Raw genomic sequence first — 19,491 nt, forward strand, 5'->3', positions numbered from 1 at the left:
TTGACTCATTTTTTTTTTTTTCTTTTTCCTCCATTTATTGTTTACCACTTCTTCACTGTACTCAGATCATTATTCACTCATTGTCTGGCAAGAAATTTCTACTGAGGTAATGCTCACATCACTCATGTTGACTCCACTATTATGGAAATATGAGACTTTCCTGTATCTGAGTTTGGAAGAACAAGTCTTTGCCTGAGTTGTAAACATTCTAGGCACAGTATTGCTAAAAAGAGAAGTATATGTCCCTATTATGTGAATTCTTCCATGTGTTTTTTTTTTACTATTTTATATATAGAACTAAAGATGCAATTCCTTGATGCCTGATTCCTCTATTTCCTTACACCCAAGACTGTGTTATAAGTCACTATAACTAGGCCAGAAGACAACTTCAGAAACACACTCATGATTGACTCAAGATTGTTGATCCTTTTCAACCCTTTTTCACAATTTCTACATCTAGTCTTCTGCACATCCTCCTTTCCAGCAAGTTTCAGCTTTACTGAATATACCTTTCTCATGGGTGGGCAGGAGATAAATGGTAAATGGCAGCCCTTATTGATTCATGAATTATAGGTATTTTTTCTGAAGGATTAGTCTTTAACCCCAGTGAATCTAGTGGTTTCTATAGGGCTCCTCAACCCATTATGGGGAGGAAAAAAACTAATCGGAAGAATGTTTTGGAAATTGAATTTTAATATCTTTCTTTACTTCAGCTAAATTAATAAACAGGCAAGTCTATTATTGGAAACAAGGCTGCATATATCTAACTATGCTCTGGTGACAAAGCTTGTGACCTTATTTGTGTGAAATTTCTTCAGAACTGGCATTGCTAAATTATAAGCCAGACCACATTTTCTATTACTGAAATATTTCCAGAATCTTTGTGTACAAATAGTAGATGGACATCCAACTTTTTAAATTGGAAGTTCATCGTTCATGTATTGCTGAAGCCTGCCTTGGAGAATTTTGAGCATTACTTTACTAGTGTGTGAAATGAGTGCAATTGTGCAGTAGTTTAAGCATTCTTTAGCATTGCCTTTCTTTGGGATTGGAATGAAAACTAACCTTTTCCAGTCCTGTGGCCACTGCTGAGTTTTCCAAATTTGCTGACATATTGAGTGCAGCACTTTCACAGCATCATCTTTTAGGATTTGAAATAGCTTCACTGGAATTCCATCACATCCACTAGCTTTGCTTGTAGTGATGCTACCTAAGGCCCACTTGACTTCACATTCCAGGATGTCTGGCTCTAGGTGACCATCCATTAGTTGTACATAAAGCTCTTGGACAGTAGCCTGCCAGGCTCTTCTGTCCATGCAATTTCCCAAGCAAGAATACTGGAGTGGGTTGCCATTTTCTACTCCAGACTCAGGGATCAAACTCAGATCTCTTGCATCAAAGGTGGATTTTTTACCATCTGAGCAACCAGGGAAGCTCCCTCCCCTGACCATACACACAATAGATGGATGTCCAGCTTTATAAATTATTTTCTATCTTATCATGTAAAAAGAAATTGATTTCTGTGATATTGTAAGTAGTAAAATATAACTGTTAAAAACTATTAAAAGCTATTTTACTATTAAACTATTAAAAGCTATTTTATTATAATATTATAAAACCTATTGCATTAGCCCTTAACTTTTATACTGTTTTTGACCATCACCTTTTAAAAACAACTGAAGACTGGTCTTATTATTCTTCATTTTGCTGATAAGAAAATGTGGGACACAGAGAGCTTAAGTGAATCACCTCAGATTACACAGAAAGTCAACAGCAGACCTAGAACAGAAACTAATATTACTGAATTCCTAGTGTCCCTTTTAGTTCTGCTTAATAGTGCTGCCTTCTATTAAAAAGAACAACCATAGTTATACCATTTGTAAGCCTGCTACAGTTTAGTCACATTCTAACATATTCAGTATTGTATTTCACATTGACTAGATAATTAAAAGATATTTAAACATGATGTAAATTATTTATCAATGGCATTGAAGATGTTGTTTCCTCAAGGCCACAAAACAAACCCCTTAGAAAACAAATAAATGAGTCAAGATCACAAGTGTGAAGATTCTGTGTATGTCAGCAGCACAGACCTCCGGCACTTCTGTGGGAAGGGGAGGTTAGCTGATTTACATAAAAACTTTAATTGTTTTCAAAGCTCAATCTTTCATTAAAGGATTGCTGTGTGGTTACTATGATCAAGACATATTCTAGGTGCTAGTAGTGAAGTGAAGTCGTTCAGTCGTGTTCAACTCTTTGAGACCCCGTGGACTGTAGCCTACCAGGCTCCTCGGTCCATGGGATTCTCCAGGCAAGAATACTGGAGTTGGTTACCATTTCCTTCTCCAGGGGATCTTTCCAACCCAGGGATCGAACCTGGGTCTCCAGCATTGGAGGCAGACGCTTTAACCTCTGAGCCACCAGGGAAGACCAGTACTAAAAACAGAAAACATCACAATATTAAAGGAGCCGAAAAAAATAGTCAGCTGCTGTTTCCACTGTTTCCCCATCTATTTGCCATGAAGTGATGGGACCGGATGCCATGATCTTAGTTTTCTGAATGTTGAGTTTTTAAGTCAACTCTTTCAGGCTCCTCTTTCACTTTCATCAAGAAGCTGTTTAGTTCTTCTTCACTTCCTGCCATAAGGGTGGTGCCATCTGCATATCTGAGGTTATTGATATTTCTCCCGGCAATCTTGATTCCAGCTTGTGCTTCCTTCAGCCCAGCGTTTCTCATGATGTACTCTGCATGTTAAATAAGCAGGGTGACAATATACAGCCTTGACGTACTTCTTTTCCTATTTGGAACTAGTCTGTTGTTCCATGTGTTATTTGGTTATAAATAGTATGAACACAAAAAAAGGAAGGAGAGATAAAAATTATTGCAGATCAGAGATTAGAGGACCACAGAAAGCCATATAGAGTTGGTATTTCATGGAATTACTGAAAAACTTGAGACTGGGAGCCATCTGTAAGGCAACTGTGAGAGAAGCATTTGAGAAAAAATGTTGAATATAAAGGTCTTAACAGTGTGTATTATGTGTACAAAGGACGTCAAAGAATATTTTTTGGCTAGACTAAGAAGAGCAGGAGGAAATAGTTTCAGATTGGTGATAGAAGACAAGATAATATAGAATCTTGTGTATCATAATAAGGATTTAAGCTTTAATAAATCTCTAAGTGAGATGAGAGTAGAAAAGTGTCTTTAGGTTTTAAGAGATAACCTTAGCCACAATTGTAACTAAACTCCTGGACACTAAAAGTAGAAGCAGAGCATTTTCTCTTTCTTACTACTCTCAAGACATACATTTCTGTCACTGGATGATTTACTTGGAAATCAAAATTATGTGCAATGCTAGTACATGTTACTAAATATCAGTGGCACTCTAATGGTCAAGTTGCTAGATCTGCAAGGGAGGTACTGGATGGGTTCTGGTACTGTTGGTTGTCGGATCCTGTTGATCAATTGCTAGCAAATGACATTAGAGCTCTAATGAGGAAGCAAAAGATAGGCTAGACCAGCAGAATCAAGCATGAGTTGAGGTAAGAAACAAGCTGAATATTGACTACTGAGAACCATTGAATAGTAGTGACTTTAATGTAGAAAAATCTGTCTAGGAGGGAGGCTAGGGATGGGAATTAAAGCAAATAAACAACAGATATTCGGATGGTTCAAGAATACCTTTTGAGTGATGTCTAAATTATATTGATGTCTAAATTAATTATTGATGCCAAACCATTTGGAAGTAACAAAAGGGTTCTTTTCAGATATTCTCTTGGCATCCTGGTAGATTAGCTCCGTTCAAAAAATGACTCAGTACTGTATTGAAGAGAGCCCTTAAAAACAAATATTCTTACTCCTATAGTAAGTGACATGGAATGAACAATCATGATCACTAACTGCATAGTAAGTACAAATGACCAAAAATATTTTGAAACTGGGTTTTGTGACCTAAAATATTTCTAGTATCACAGAACATGAACAGAAAAGTGAGTTTTGAGTGCATTTCCAAAACCAGTTTTGCATGAGTTATATTTATTTCATTTTTAGGTTGCTTTTGTTATTGCTTTTCCACTTGTAAGCTCATTTTCAAAAGACTGATTAAAATTCCACAGGCTTATGATCTGAATACTTCCCTTCTCATCAAAGCATAAAAGCTGTGAAGTTATTCTTTTTTTCTCCAGATTTATATCTCAATTGTCAATCTCCATTTATTTGATCCTTCTAGCTCTGACTTTTACTTTTTCTGTTTTATTAGCTTTGTTTGGGACTATCCATGATTTTTTAATCACTTTCTCCCTTCTCCCTTTTTTGATGAATATTTCTTTGAAACTTTCTGTGGACAAAGCAACGATCCTTAGTTTTGTTGTAACAATGATTAGCTACAAGTTTCATCTGGTTTTTGAAAAATATCAATTCCTAGGAACTGTTACTCATGTAAACAACATCTATTATTTTATATTAAAGTTTGCTCAGTTTTTTAATTAGGTAAGTTGACTGTAACCAATCCTAAATATGTCAAATGATCAGAAAAAAAATTGTCATCTGCCTAATGCTAGGGTTATTGTTTTTGATATTATTGTCATTATGATTTTATAAACAGAAAAGATAACTTCATAAATAAAACAGTGTACAATGATTAACAGATGCAAATAAAATTGCAGAAAATTAATTTAATGAATAAAAGATTGTTATCTTAAAATAATGGTTAAAAGTCATATGATTAGGCTTCAAATGATATAAAATAAAAATAATTAACTGAATCAGGAATTTATTTAGAACCAAAATTAAACTAAGGACAATAATAAGGCATGCAGAGCTAACCACAGAATTAAATAATTTACCTTCTGAGAGTAAAGAGTTCACACTGTTATAGAGGAACAGAAAAAGATAAAAGTGAGTCTTAAACAGATGCATAATATACATTACATAAATTCATAAAACATGTTATCTGAACTAAAGCCTTAGAAAAATACTAAGACCTATATGTTTATATTGTATACCTTATTTATCTGTTTATTAAATTGAGACTTTCCTCCCCAAAACACATTCTTATCAGGTCACCTTAAAGTTGGGTGAAATCAGTTAATGACAGAGAATTATAGAAGGTGCCTGGGTGAAAAATGTATAATAGAAATAGTTGTTAGAAATAAATACATAATATTTCACTATAAGTACTTTTAACATACAAAATATTTTTAAATGACTTTATCAAATACTATATATGTTTCTACCTTTGGTAGAATTACCTAATACACTTCTCTATTAAAGTGTGATTAAAAAATACTTCCTCTTAAAATAACCCTAATTTATTTACCAATATTTATTTTGGGACAGTTTTTATCCTGACATGTAATATTTATATTCTAGGTTAATATCAGTGTTTCCTTCAAGATAGTTCTTGATATTCTCAAGTTCCATATACATGTGATAACACTCAGGGCCAACTTCATGAGTGTGCAACCTGTGTAGTCACATAGGGCCCCACACTTAGGGCTCTAAATTTGGTTAATGCTCCTTGAAATTCTTCATAATTTTCCTTTGAATTATGTTTTTTAAGCAAAGTTGATGGGACAAGGGATCATTGTGTGAACATATTAGATGTATGCAATATGTGTACCCCCTGACCCCTACAGTTCCATATGCACACAGGGTTTACAATGTCCCATGAGCTTACAGCTCCATTGTACCAAAACACTTGGTAGTTTAGAAGCACCCAACTGAGTAACCTCAGATATGGAGATGAGACCACTCTTATGGCAGAAAGTGAAGAGGAACTAAAGAGCTTCTTGATGAAAGTGAAAGAAGAAACTGAAAAAGCTGCCTTAAAACTCAACATTCAAAAAACTAGGGTCATGGCATCTCGTCCCATCACTTCATGGCAAATAGATGGGGAAACAATGGAAACAGAACAGATTTTATTTTCTTGGGCTCCAAATCACTGCAGATGGTGACTGCAGCTACACAATTAAAAAAAAAAACAAACAAAAAAAACAAACAAAAAAAAAAAACACTCTTGCTCTTTGGAAAAAAAGCTATGCCAAACCTAGACAGTGTATTAAAAGCAGAGACATCACTTTGCTGACAAAGGTCCCTATAGTCAAAGCTATGGATTCTCCACTAGTCATGTATGGATGTAAGAGTTCAGTAAAGAAGGCTGAGTACCAAAGAACTGATGCTTTTGAACTGTGGATTTGGAGAAGACTCGAGAGTCCCTTGGTTGCAAAGAGATCAAACCAGTCAATACTAAAGGAAATCAACCTGAATATTCATTGTAAGCACTGGTGCTGAAGCTCAAACTCCAATACTTTGGCCACCTGATGTGAAGAGCTAACTCATTAGAAAAGACCCTGATACTTGGAAAGATTGAGGGCAGGAGGAGAAGGTGACAAAAGAGGATGAGATGGTTGTATTGCATCACCGACTCAATGGACATGAGTTTGAGCAAGCTCCGGGAAATGATGATGGACAGGGAAGCCTGGCTACTGCAGTACATGTGGTCTCAAAGATTCGGACACTACTGAAAAATTGAACAACAGCTGAGTACAAGGAAAGCATGTGCCTTTTTCCATTAAGGCTATTATAACAAAATACTATGGACAGAGGTGGGGAGGGCACCAGGGAAGCCCTGATTAAACAAGAGAAAAAAATTCTCTAACAGTTCTGCTGGCAATAGTCATGAAATCAGGAAGCCAGCAGTATCAGGTTCTAGAGAGGACTCTCCAACTTACAGATTTTTGCCTTCTAACTATCCTTCTGTAGCAGAAAGACACACAGAGTTTTGCCTTTTCCTTTTCTTTTAAAGGCACTAGTCCCATCATGAGAATCACATCTTCATGATACATTTCACTCTGTTTCCCAAAGGCTGCATCTCCAAATACCATCTTGTGTGTGTGTTATGTGTGTGTTAGTTGCTCAGTCATGTCCGACTCTTTGAGACCCCATGGACGTAGCCCGCCAGGCTCCTTTGTCCGTGGGATTCTCCAGGCAAGAACACTGGAGTGGGTTGCCATTATCTTGTTGGGGATTAAAGCTTACACCAGATACAATATGTTACATATGTGTGTGTGCATGCTCAGTTGCTTAGTCATGTCCTACTCTTTGTTACCCAATGGACTGCAGATGGCCAGGCTATCCTGTCCATGGTATTTCCCAGGCAAGAATACTGGAGTGGGTTGCCATTTCCTACTTCAGGGGATCTTCCTGACCCAGGATTGAACTCGAAATTCCTGTGTCTCCTGCATTGGCAGGATAATTCTTTACCACTGAGCCACCTGGGAAGCCCATGTTACATATATAACTGACTAAATGAGGTGTGGACAACCCTGATTGTTGTTCTTCCAGTCGTTAAGTCATGTCTGACTCTGCAAGCCCATCGACTGCAGCACCCTGGCTCCACTGTTCTTCACTATCTTCCAGAGTTTGCTCAATTCCATATCCATTTCAGTGATGTTATCTAACAATTTCATTCTCTGCTGTCCCCTTCTCCTTTTGCCTTCAATCTTTCCCAGAATCAGAGTCTTGCCCAAAGAGCTGTTTTTTTTTTTTTTTTTTTTTTTTTTGCATCAAGTGGCCAAATTATTGGAGCTTCAGCTTTAGCATCAGTCCTTCCATCACTTGAAAGTGTTGATTTCCTTTAGGATTGATAGATTTGATCTCCTTACCATTGAAGGGACTCTTCAAGATTCATCTCCAGCACCACAATTTGAAAGCATCAATTCTTTCAAACTCAGAATTCTTTATGGTAAAACAGAAAGCCCTGATAAGTCCTGCTTTCAAATCAAACCAGCACTCACTTCTTTTGAATGCAAAAAAGTTCATCATATTCTAAGAAACATGAATGACCAAAGAAGACTATTATGTCTTTTTGACTCATGCTCGGTTCAGTCAGTTCAATTCTTCAGTCATGTCTGACTCTTTGCAACTCATGGGCTGCAGCATGCCAGGCTTCCCTGTCCATCACCAACTCCCAGAGCTTGCTCAGACTAATGTCCATTGAGTCGGTGATGCCATCCAACCATCTCATCCTCTGTCATCCCTTTCTTCTCCCGCCTTCATTCTTTCCCAGCATCAGGGTCTTTTCTAACGAGTCAGTTCTTCCCATCAGGTGGCGAAAGTACTGGAGTTTCAGCTTCAGCATCAGCCCTTCCAATGAATATTCAGGACTGACTTCCTTTAGGATTGACTGGTTGGATCTCCTTGCAGTCCAAAGGACTCTCAAGAGTCTTCTCCAACACCATAATTCAAAAATATCAATTCTTTGGCTCTCGGCTTTCTTTATAGTCCAACTCTCACATCCATACATGACTATTGGAAAAACCATAGCTTTTACTAAATGGACCTTTGTTAGCGAAATAGTGTCTCTGCTTTTTAATATGCTGTCTAGATTGGTCATAGCTTTTCCTCCGAGAAGCAACCATCTTTTAATTTCATGGCTGCAGTCACCATCTGCAGGGATTTTCGAGCACCCCAAAATAAAGTCTGTCACTGTTTCCAATGTTTCCAATCTATTTGCCATGAAGTGATGGGACCAGATGTCATGATCTTAGTTGAGTTTTAAGTCAACTTTTTCACTCTCCTCTTTCACTTTCATCAAGAGGCTCTTTAGTTCTCCTTCACTTTCTGCCATATGGGCAGTGTCATCTGCATATCTGAGGTTATTGATATTTATCCTGGCAATCTTGACTCCAGCTTGTGCTTCATCCAGTTCAGCATTTCTCATGATGTACTCTGCATTTAAGTTAAATAAACAGGGTGACAATATACAGCCTTGACGTACTCCTTTCCCAATTTGGAACCAGTATGTTGTTCCATGTTCAGTTCTGTTGTTTCTTGACCTGCATACAAATTTCTCAGGAGGCAGGTCAGATGGCCTGGTAGTCCCATCTCTTTAAGTATTTTCCACAGTCTGTTGTGATCCACACAGTCAAAGGGTTTTGTGTAGTCAATAAAGCAGAAGATGTTTTTCTGGAACTCTCTTGCTTTTTCAATGATCCAATAATGTTGGCCATTTCATCTTGGTTCCTCTGCCTTTTCTAAATCCAGCTTGAACTTCTGGAAGCTCACAGTTCACGTACTGCTGAAACCTAGCTTGCAGAATTTTGAGCATTACTTTGCTAGCATGTGAGATGAGTGCAAGTGTGCAGTAGTTTGAGCATTCTTTGGCATTGCCTTTCTTTGGGATTGGAATGAAAACTGAACTTTTCCAGTCCTGTGGCCACTGCTGAGTTTTCCAAATTTGCTGACATATTGAGTGCAGCACTTTCACAGCATCATCTTTTAGGATTTGAAATACCTCAACTGGATTTCCATCACATCCACTAGCTTTGTTCATAGTGATGCTTCCTAAGACCCACTTGGCTTCCCATTCCAGGATGTCTGACACTAAGTGGGTGATAACACCATGATGGTTATCTGGGTCATGAAGATCTTTTTGTATAGTTCTTCCATGTCTTCTTGCCACCTCTTCTTAATATCTTCTGCTTCAGTTAGGTCCATAACATTTTTGTCCTTCATTGTGCCCATCTTTGAATGAAATATTCCCTTGGCATCTCTAATTTTCTTGAAGAGACCTCTAGTCTTTCCCATTGTATTCTTTTCCTCTACTTCTTTTCCTTGATCACTGAGGAAGGCTTTCTTATCTCTCCCTGCCATTCTTTGGAACTCTGGTTTCAAATGCATATCTTTCCTTTTCTCCTTTGCCTCTCGCTTCTCTTCTTTTTTCAGCTATTTGACCCCATAAGAGACTGACCCGGACTTGCCTGTGAGTATCCAGGAGTCTCTGTTGGAGGCCTGGTTTGGCGGTGGCCTGCTGCAGGGTCGGGGCACTGAGTGCGGCCCTGCATGCACAGGACCTTTTGAAGGAGGTGGTCATTTTCTTCATTACCTCCACCATAGTTTGGTCTCAGGTCAAACAACAGAAAACTGGATTCAAGATTTACTGAGCCTGGCCCAGTAAAGAAAGCTGAGTGCTGAAGAATTAATGCTTTTGAACTGTGGTGTTGGAGAAGACTCTTGAGAGTCCCTTGGACTGCAAGGAGATCTAACCAGTCCATCCTAAAGGAGATCAGTCCTGAATATTCACTGGAAGGACTGATGTTGAAGCTGAAATTCCAATACTTTGGCCACCTGATGCGAAGAGCTGATTCATTTGAAAAGACCCTGATGTTGGGAACAATTGAAGGCAGGAGGAGAAGGGGACAACAGAGGATGAGATAGTTGGATGGCATCACTGACTCAATGGACATGAGTTTGAGTAAATTCTGGGAGTTGATGATGGGCAGTGAGGCCTGGGATGCTGCAGCCCCATGGGGTCACAAAGAGTCAGACATGACTGAGCAGATGAACTGAACTGAACTGAACTGAGCATGGCCCCACCCATCAGAGCAAGACCCAGTTTCCCCCAGTCAGTCTCTCCCACCAGGAAACTTCAATAAGCCTCTTACTCTTATCTGGCAGAAGGCAGATGGAATGAAAACCACAATCACAGAAAACTAATCAACTTGATCACATGGATCAAAGCTTCTCTAACTCAATGAAACTATGAGCCATGCCATGTAGGGCCACCCAAGACAGATGAGTCATGGTGGAGAGTTCTGACAAAACATGGTCCACTGGAGAAGGGAATGACAAACCACCTCAGTGTTCTTGCCTCGAGAACCCCATGAACAGTATGCAAAGGAAAAAATATATGACACTGTCTCATGTTACTTTCCTTCATTAACAAACTTATGTTGAAATTAATAATATAGAAGGAAAGAGAGAGGCAGACCAACCTATACTTCATTTTTTTTTTTTCAGTCTTTTCCGATTCCTCAGTAAACCAAAGGTTGGTAGAATATGCACAAATCATGGAATGAAATAGAAAACATTTTGAATTAGTTTTGTGTAACAGTTCTATTGTTCTTATAGGAAATAAGGACTTGGTTTTCAGACTGTTGATTGTATATGATGGATCACTATGCATATATGAGCTTCAAACTGAAGTGTATAATTTCAATGATCCCACATATGCATATGGAGGTACTCAGATATCTGCATTTAGTGGTGCAGGAGTAAAGCTAATGATAGTAGGGTATGAACATAAGTTGATGCTTTAGGGCCAGCTCTGGTTTGAGGTAGTGAAGTCTCCAAGGCAAATAATGGGATAAATACAACCAGTAAAATCTAGATGATTTAATCTTATTCCCTGAGGAACTGGCAAAGTAGATGGTCAAGGAGGAATGTGAGGAGATAATAGCTATATATATATATACATATATATATATAATTATCTACCTTAATGAAGCAGCAAGTGTTTTGAAGAGACAGAGATAAACAAAGCAGCAATATGTCCAGTGTTTGAGACAAAATATGTTCATATTATACACTGAAATTGTTGGTGGTGGTCTGGATATATTGGTTTAATCACACAACATTGCTTTGTGACCACTATTCAGGGAAAATATAGTTCTGAGATCAGATGGTTATGTGCATTTTACTCTAGGAACCAGAAGCTATGGTATAAAGAGTATTTCACTCAGAACATTCAAATACTAGAAATTCCCTCTTTTTCTTAAATTTCAGACAAAATTTCTAAGGGTTAATATTAATACTTATTTATGGTCACAGCAGAGTAGAAAGTGACATTTTATCTGAGTAATGATTCAAATTTGCCACAGTGTCTGATATTCAGAAATTACCATCAGTGATATGAGCAATACCTCTTTTGGATGAAGGAGATGAAGACAAAATGAGGTTAATCTTTGGCAAAGAGAGAAAGTGCCCACTTCCTCCTTGGCTCTGAAGGGATATAATTCACAAAAGCTGTAAAGATGAAGATAGTACTTACAGTACTTACATACATTAATCATGGAATTTTCAAGTCACTTGAGTTATCACCTAATTCCTTTGATATCAAGGGTTCAATATTCATTAATATGTCTCTTTTCCTGTGAAGAATTTGGTTTCCTTAATAAAGCTGATCTTGCTGCAGATGAGTCTAGCATTGCAATAATCATATTTCAGTGATCCCAGTCATACTTTGAAGCAAAGTGCTGACTGAAATGAAGAGATTGGAATGGGATTTGACTGCCTCCCTCTTAATACCAACCCTGCTCTGGCCCCCCAGTTCTCATTTGCCTACAGATAGTTTTCTGAAATACTGGAACAAAAGAGAGATCTGCATCATGACAAGAAGAAATATATGCTGGAAAATTTCCCTTGTAAGTGACAAGTTCCACCCTATTAAAATATGGTCTGTTTTTTAAGAGCAATAAGAATTTTAAAGCAGTTTTTATGTCCTGTACTTAGTGCAATTGCAGGACCGCTGAATCCAGGCATGCCATACTTTTTTAAAGGACTGACAAAGTGTAGACTGAACAACTGCTTGTCCTTTTTGAGATTATTTAGAAGAAAGGTTGTTTTCAAAATAGGGCAATTTTTCCATGAAACTTTCAGTTGACTCCCTAGAGCTATTGTCTAATTTCACAATACAATTCAGAGGTGGAGAATTTAGGGGTTGTGCTACTTGCTATCTTAGAATGTAAACATTTAGATTTGTCTTACGCTTAAGAATTTGGGCTTTGTTGTTAAAGAGCCTGGATTCAAGTCATGGCTTCGGCACTGTTCCTGTATCATTGTATAAATGACTTACTCTCTAAGCCTCAGTTGCCTTGCCTTTAAACACCAATCAGTAACTGGTAATAGTCTAGAGAGTGTTACTAAATTGAATAACACAATGCTGGAAACAACTGACTAGAGTGCTGAGCATGCAAGAAGTGCTTATTACTGATACTACCATATTTCCCATTTCTCTTACTGTATATTTTTATATATCATTAAGAGAGATCTATAGATAGAAATGGATAAAAATTAAGATAAATAAAATTAGTAGCTTATTAGCATCCTGTGTAATATGAGAGTGAAAATTTTTAAATATATCAAAATGTTTTTATTGTTCATATTCCAACTAGACAGTAGCTCTGTTCCATTATTTGAACATTTACATATGTGGAAGTACATCTGTGATCCTCACATATAACTTGAAATATAGACAAACTTTATTTCTTAGTGACTATTTATAAGAGAACATGAATAAAGCATGAGAGCACATAAAACAGAATCTTTTACTCAACTAATATTTAGTCAATGTTAGTTTTCATACTTTTCAGTGCATATAAGTAGAGATATTAACAATGGTACTATCCCTAATAACATAGTAATAATAATGGTTAACATTTATTGTTTATAGTGTTTTAGATACTATTTTCAGTAACTTTTATGTATTAGTTTGATTTTTCACTACTATATTTTATGGAAGTTATACTATTACACTTCAGAGTTTACAAAGGAAGAGTCTAAGGCACAAAAAATTGAAGCCACATGATAAACACCACAGAGATGATAGACAGTAGACTCAGGATTTGGGCCCAGGCAGTCTTGTTTCAAGATAACAGTGCACTGAAGTGTCATTTGGGGGCTTCTCCGGTGGCTCAGGCAGTGAAGAATCTGCCTGCAATGCAGGAGACCTAGGTTCAGTCCCTGGGTTAGGAAGATCCCTTGGGGAAGGGAATCGCTACTCACTACAGTATTCCTGCCTGGAGAATTTCATGAACACAGGAGCCTGGCCGGCTATAGTCCATGGGGCCACAAAGAGCTGGACACAACTGGGTGAATAACACTACCATAGAGTCATTTCATTATAAGCAGTGTGACAGTGCTACAGATATACATAGTGTGTGTGTGTGTGTGTGTGTGTGTGTGTGTGAGAGAGAGAGAGAGAACTGAAAATCAGAGAAGAAACCTCTATCAATGCTGGATCTATGGAGGAGCTGCACTTTAAAGTAACAGTAGGATTCTGAAACATATAAAGAATATTCGCAAGATTTTTTGGTTTTGTGTTAAAATAAAATTTTAAAAATCTAAAACTCACATAAAGTGGTTAATAATCTGTATGTGGAGTCACCCATGTACACTTCTTTAAAACAACAAAATTTATTTGGTTATACAAGTTATATTCTTTGAAAATTTCTGTAGCATAAAAATTTCACATGTAGACTATTACTTTTCTGTTAAATACAAATTCAGATACAAATCTTCACTCACAAAATAAGTGTTAGGGAGGTTCTCCTTTTTATCTTTTGTGATGGTCATAATCTACCTCTATTTATCATCATTACACATTTTGGGTCCCTAGGAAAAGCATCATCAACCAAAACAGTAAAGAAAGGAGAGGTGGAACCCTAGATGAAACTAGATAGATAGACAGTAAATTAGTTGATGTTTCATCTTTGATGGTCTCAATCTTTCATTTCTGACCATATTTTCTTATTTCCAGGTCTTCTTTTCCCCACACTTCCTTGTTTCCTCTTCAAAGACATAATCAAATCCCTTCCCCAATGTTAGTCTCTGTCAATTGTGATTCCAAGTAAGTCACAAATTTACCTTTTCTAACAGATTATTTGACTCCTCTTTCAGTATTGAATCAGATATTTTATAGGATGTTTCTCTTCTGGAATTTACTTGATTTCTTCCCAATGCTGGCAAACTTATTGATAAAATAAAATTCATATTTCATAACAAGACAAGAAAAATGTAACATAATGCTTTTTCTCTTTGAGCTTCCTCCTTCCCCATTAGTATATATTGTGCATCTGCATTAATCACACTTCCCAAGGATATAACCTTCCATCTTAATCCTGTCAGTCAGGGGTCCCAAACTCCTGCGCCACCTTAGACACCAGGTGAAGAGCAGGAGGTGAGTGGTGGGCAAGCTAGCTAAGTTTCATCTGCCATTCCTCATCACTTGAGTTACCACCTGAACCACTGCCCCCTACCCCAGTCCATGGAAAAATCATCTTCCATAAACCAGGCCCTGATGCCAGAATGGTTGGGGACTGCTGCTGTAAGAGGTCATGATGAGCCAGTACTTGCTTTGTATATGCAGATCTGGATTCTGTGAACTGTCAATAATTCATTTAATGTATCATCTTTTGTCTCAAAAAACATATACTTATACATTAACCTCTAACAGGCAGAACAGTTTTCAGAGTTTTCTGAAAGACTGTCTCCCAAGCTGTAATCATCAAGCTGTCTAAAAAAACAAAAAACAAAAAACTTCCATTTCTCTCTCAGATTGGGCTATTGATTAATTTTTGAAGGGACAGTATGCAAATCCAAGATCACTCACAGGTTGCTGCCATACATTTCAAGCTACCCAGAAATATTTTGACAAGAAGTCACAGTAATAAAACAATAAAGATGTGATTGGCTTCCAAGGTATGGCTACCAATTACAGTTAAAGGTTAAAAGTCAGTGAAAAAATTTAGAGCATGGCTTGATAGTAGCTTCTAAGAATCTTGAGCTGATGAACTCCCCAAGATGAACCATAATCTCAGGAGATGGGAAGCAGTGGCCTCTACTCAACATGATTTAAGTTTGCTCCATGGCAATGGACCTTAATAGTTAGCATGACTTCCTGCTATACAGGAAGTGGTCCTCCTAACTTTTCCAGGCTATGTGAGAGGTTCTGTTCCATGATGGCAACATAGGAACCTGAAATCACCTCCTCCCATGGACACATCAAACCTACAGCTACACCCAGAGAAGTTTTCTTTGAAAGAAATCCAGACACTAGCTGTATTATTCCTACACATCAGGCACACAAGAAAATACCCACACTGAAATGCATAGGAAAGGCTGAGACACACTCTCACCATAAACCCAATTCTAGGCAATGTCATATGATCAAGAGGGAACTCCCTCAACTCCCAGCCTCTCCTTTCAGAGTTCTCATTTAGTCAAATTTGTAGTTTGAAAAACCAAATTGGTCTTTATAAAACAAATAAATGTGTACTGTATTTAAAAGATGTTTTCTTTTTGAAAATAAATTAGAAAAGTTTTAAACTTGTTTTTTCTTCAAAAACACATGTGGGAAAATAGTCAGGAATTCAACTTTAGTTATGGGTCACACTGTTTCCTTGCTTGTAAGCCTTCAGCTTCATTTCCTTTTTACTTTTCTCAGCCTGGTCTCAGGAAACAAGTCTTCAGAACTCAAGTTTTAATTACTAGTGTGAATGGAGTGACACTAAGAAAGTGAAAAGAAGCTGCAAACAATTAAGCTAAAATCATCCCTTTTTAGTGAACATGTCAATGTTTTCTAAAGTCTCATTGATGTGTCTAAGACCAATGAAACATGGATCTTATTAAGAAGATACATGAACATTTTCAGAAAGAACAGATTTCTAAGTCTTCTCAGTTTCCAACACAGCCATTTTTTGCCTTTATTTACATTGTAAATGTTTCAAGAGTATTTAAAATAATCCTTTAAGAAGATATAACATAGGCTGTTACAGTTGTTTTGCTTTCAGGGTGATTGTAGTAATAATACTTTATTGTAAAGGCAAAGGTAATTCTACTCTATACTTGTACTAGAGTTTTATCAGAGCCTACACATTTAACTAGGAATCCCTGGTGGCTGGGCAGTAAAGAATCTGCCTGCAATGCAGGAGATTGCTTATAATGTAGGGGACACAAGTTCGATCCCAGGGTTGAGAAGTACCCTGGAGAAGGAAATGACAACCCACTCCAGCATTCTTGCCTGGGAAATTTCATGGACAGAGGATCCTGGCAGGCTAGAGTCCACGGGGTCTCAAGAGTCGGTCATGACTTAGCAACTAAACCACCACCACCACACTGTTGACTGTATGTTTGCTGGAAGAATGGGGGTCATATATTCACCATGCTTATATGTTCTACTTATATATAAAATTTATATATAAAGGCAGTAGCTTATGTATGTGTGTGCTTAGTCACTCAGTTGTTTCCGACTCTTTGTCACCCCATGGACTGTAGCCTGCCAGGTTCCTACAGGCAAAATTATATAGATGAAAAAGTTGGGCTACAGACATTGTTCTCCCTCCCTTTTCAGAAACTCCCTTCTTCTTATGATTCCCTCTTCATGCCTTCTAGATTCTTAGTAGGTCTCACTATGACTCCTATGAAAACAATAAATAACCTAAATGTGACTAACTTTGAGTTTGGTGGTACATTTATTTCTCAAAAGTTTCTATCTTGTATATTATCACTACACAGCTTGATCTCATTGTTGTAAAATGTTTTCTTATTCTTGACCACACAAAAAAACATGATTAATGGTGTTTTATTTTAACATTTAAAGAACTCCATGCATTTTTATTATCCCTAGAAATTCAGAGAATGAAGCTTGGATGATGAAATTTCAGTTATGATGTTGAACAGATTGGGAGAGCAGTTTCTCTTTGTGTCTTTCAAGTTACACCACGCACCTAGTTTTTTATCCTATTGCATTTAGGACCGACCTTTGCTTGAAAGTCATATTCTAGCTCTGCCAGTGTATCAAGTAATATGGCTACAGTCTGATCACTCCAGTTAAAGTAAGGAAGGGAAAGAGAATATTGTGACTCTTTAATATTTTAAAAGTGTTGTTGTCTTTCCTGACTTGGTATGTTCAGGTAGAAAATTTTAATTTCCCTTAGTTCTTCATGACAGAGAGTTACAGTCAAGAGTGTGAGTGTGTGTGTATGTATGCTCACATGGACATGCATATACACAAGTGCCCAGGCTGATGATTGTGGGTGAGGTGGTATTTCAAAATTATATGATTATTTAGACTCATTTACTAGATTCATGATCCCATTGATACCAGGATGAGAGATATTGGTTTCTGCATGTGATGGTGAAGTCAGTGCTTCACATCTGCAAAGATTTTTCTTCCCTTTACCCCCTCCTCCTCTAGCTCATTAGAAGACTAGGAATTCTGGGCTGCATCTCCAAGAACACCTGACACTGACACCTGAATGATAGGTGAATTACAACCCAGAAAGTGTATGAATAGATATGATGAATAGGTATTTAATTCATTCCAGAGTTAAATAGGAACAAAAAATACTCTCAACACTGTATTCATCTGTCAAAATGGTAATTATAAGCAGACTGGCCATGAATCAGATTTTGGAATCTGAATCATGAATATCTGGACTAACAACAACAACAAAAAAAGCAAATTCATAAAGTTTTAAAAAAGAAAATTTATAGTAATCTAGGGCACAATTTAAAATGAATGGTTATGTTCTAATTTTCTTGGAAGTACTGGTGTTTTTCTATGACAAAATTGTAATGTATGTATATAAGTTATATCATATTTATTGAGTGCCACAACATACTTGGTACATCCTAGGTACTGCATATGCCTGCATTATTTCTTTTAATATTTTAGAAAACATTCCCATTTTTATACAAGAAAATTATGACAAATATAGGATAAGTGACTTATTCAAGGGCATAGAACTATTATAGTAAGTTTTGAAAGCAGAATTTGAAACAAGGGTAGCCTGACTCTATAATCCTCTTGTTTAACCTAAATGTATTACATCAACTTACTCTTCCTCAAGATGTCTTGACCAAATTATCAAAGATAAAAGTAATGTTTTAAGCAAACATATAATTTTTAACTACAGTGAAATCTGAAATTAAAAGACTACAAGCCTAGATTAATCTTATTTTAGTGAAATTTAATTAGAGCAGATTTCTCACATTTTTTCTTTCTCTTTCTATCTTTCATTGCCTTGATCATATACTTTAAAAATGCATTTATTTGGGACTTCCTTGTTTGTCCAGTGGCTGGAGCTCTGCACTTCCAGTGCAGGGGGGCCACAGATTCAATCCCTGGTCAGGATACTAGATCCCATATGCCACAACTAAGATCCAGTGCAGTGAAATAAATAAATATTCTTAAAATATGTTTATTTATTGCATTGTAAACAGGAAGAGAAAAGTCTCCTTCATCATCCAGTTAAACAAAGGATTAATTCCAACCCAGTGCAGTCACCCACTGACAGTGTGCCCTGAGGGGAATTCAGGATGGAGGAAACTAGGATGAAGCATTCTGTGTTGCGAATCATGGACCTCTCAATAATTGAGGCACAACTAAGGAAGAATTTCAATGATCCTAGATTCTTGCATCTTTTCATACATAAAAAAAAAAAAAACCATTAAAATAACACTTGAGATAGCTAGTTTTTTTTGTAGTTAGCAGTAATCTTTACCAATATATATGATTGACTAGGTGTATCCTCAAGCCAAAAACCTCGTACATGTATACTCTTCTTTTCCTATTTCTTTGGCACACTCCCCTTGGAGCTACTAAGAGGCTATTTTCCAAGTTAGTCTCAGTAAAGTCCCTAAATAAAACTGAAACTTTGCTCCTTTGTTGTATTTTTTTTTTTCCTATCAACAATTTGAAAAAATTATGTTTTTTAAAAACAGTTCATCTACTATGTTATATATACATAATGTAGTGTTTTACATTTCCATTTGTTGAAAGCACCAATTTATGTACCAACTGTTTTGACTTGATTACAGACAATTTGATTCTACAGCAACTCCTTAATATCCAGCAGTTTGTTTCTGTATTATTTCTTAAACTGGTGAGAAAATAATGAGGTCGTGTTAGAAAAACCCTGCTACCTTCA

General features: G+C 37.0%; 1 non-coding gene across 1 annotated transcript; it reads right to left on the bottom strand.

Moving 5' to 3' along the window:
- Positions 1 to 2,355: 2,355 nt before the first annotated feature.
- Positions 2,356 to 2,427, bottom strand: TRNAW-CCA (transfer RNA tryptophan (anticodon CCA)). Its single transcript has one exon. It is a non-coding gene; the product is annotated as a tRNA-Trp (tRNA).
- Positions 2,428 to 19,491: the final 17,064 nt, after the last annotated feature.

This window comes from Dama dama, chromosome 15 (assembly GCF_033118175.1).
Source record: "Dama dama isolate Ldn47 chromosome 15, ASM3311817v1, whole genome shotgun sequence".
Classification (NCBI taxonomy): domain Eukaryota; kingdom Metazoa; phylum Chordata; class Mammalia; order Artiodactyla; family Cervidae; genus Dama; species Dama dama.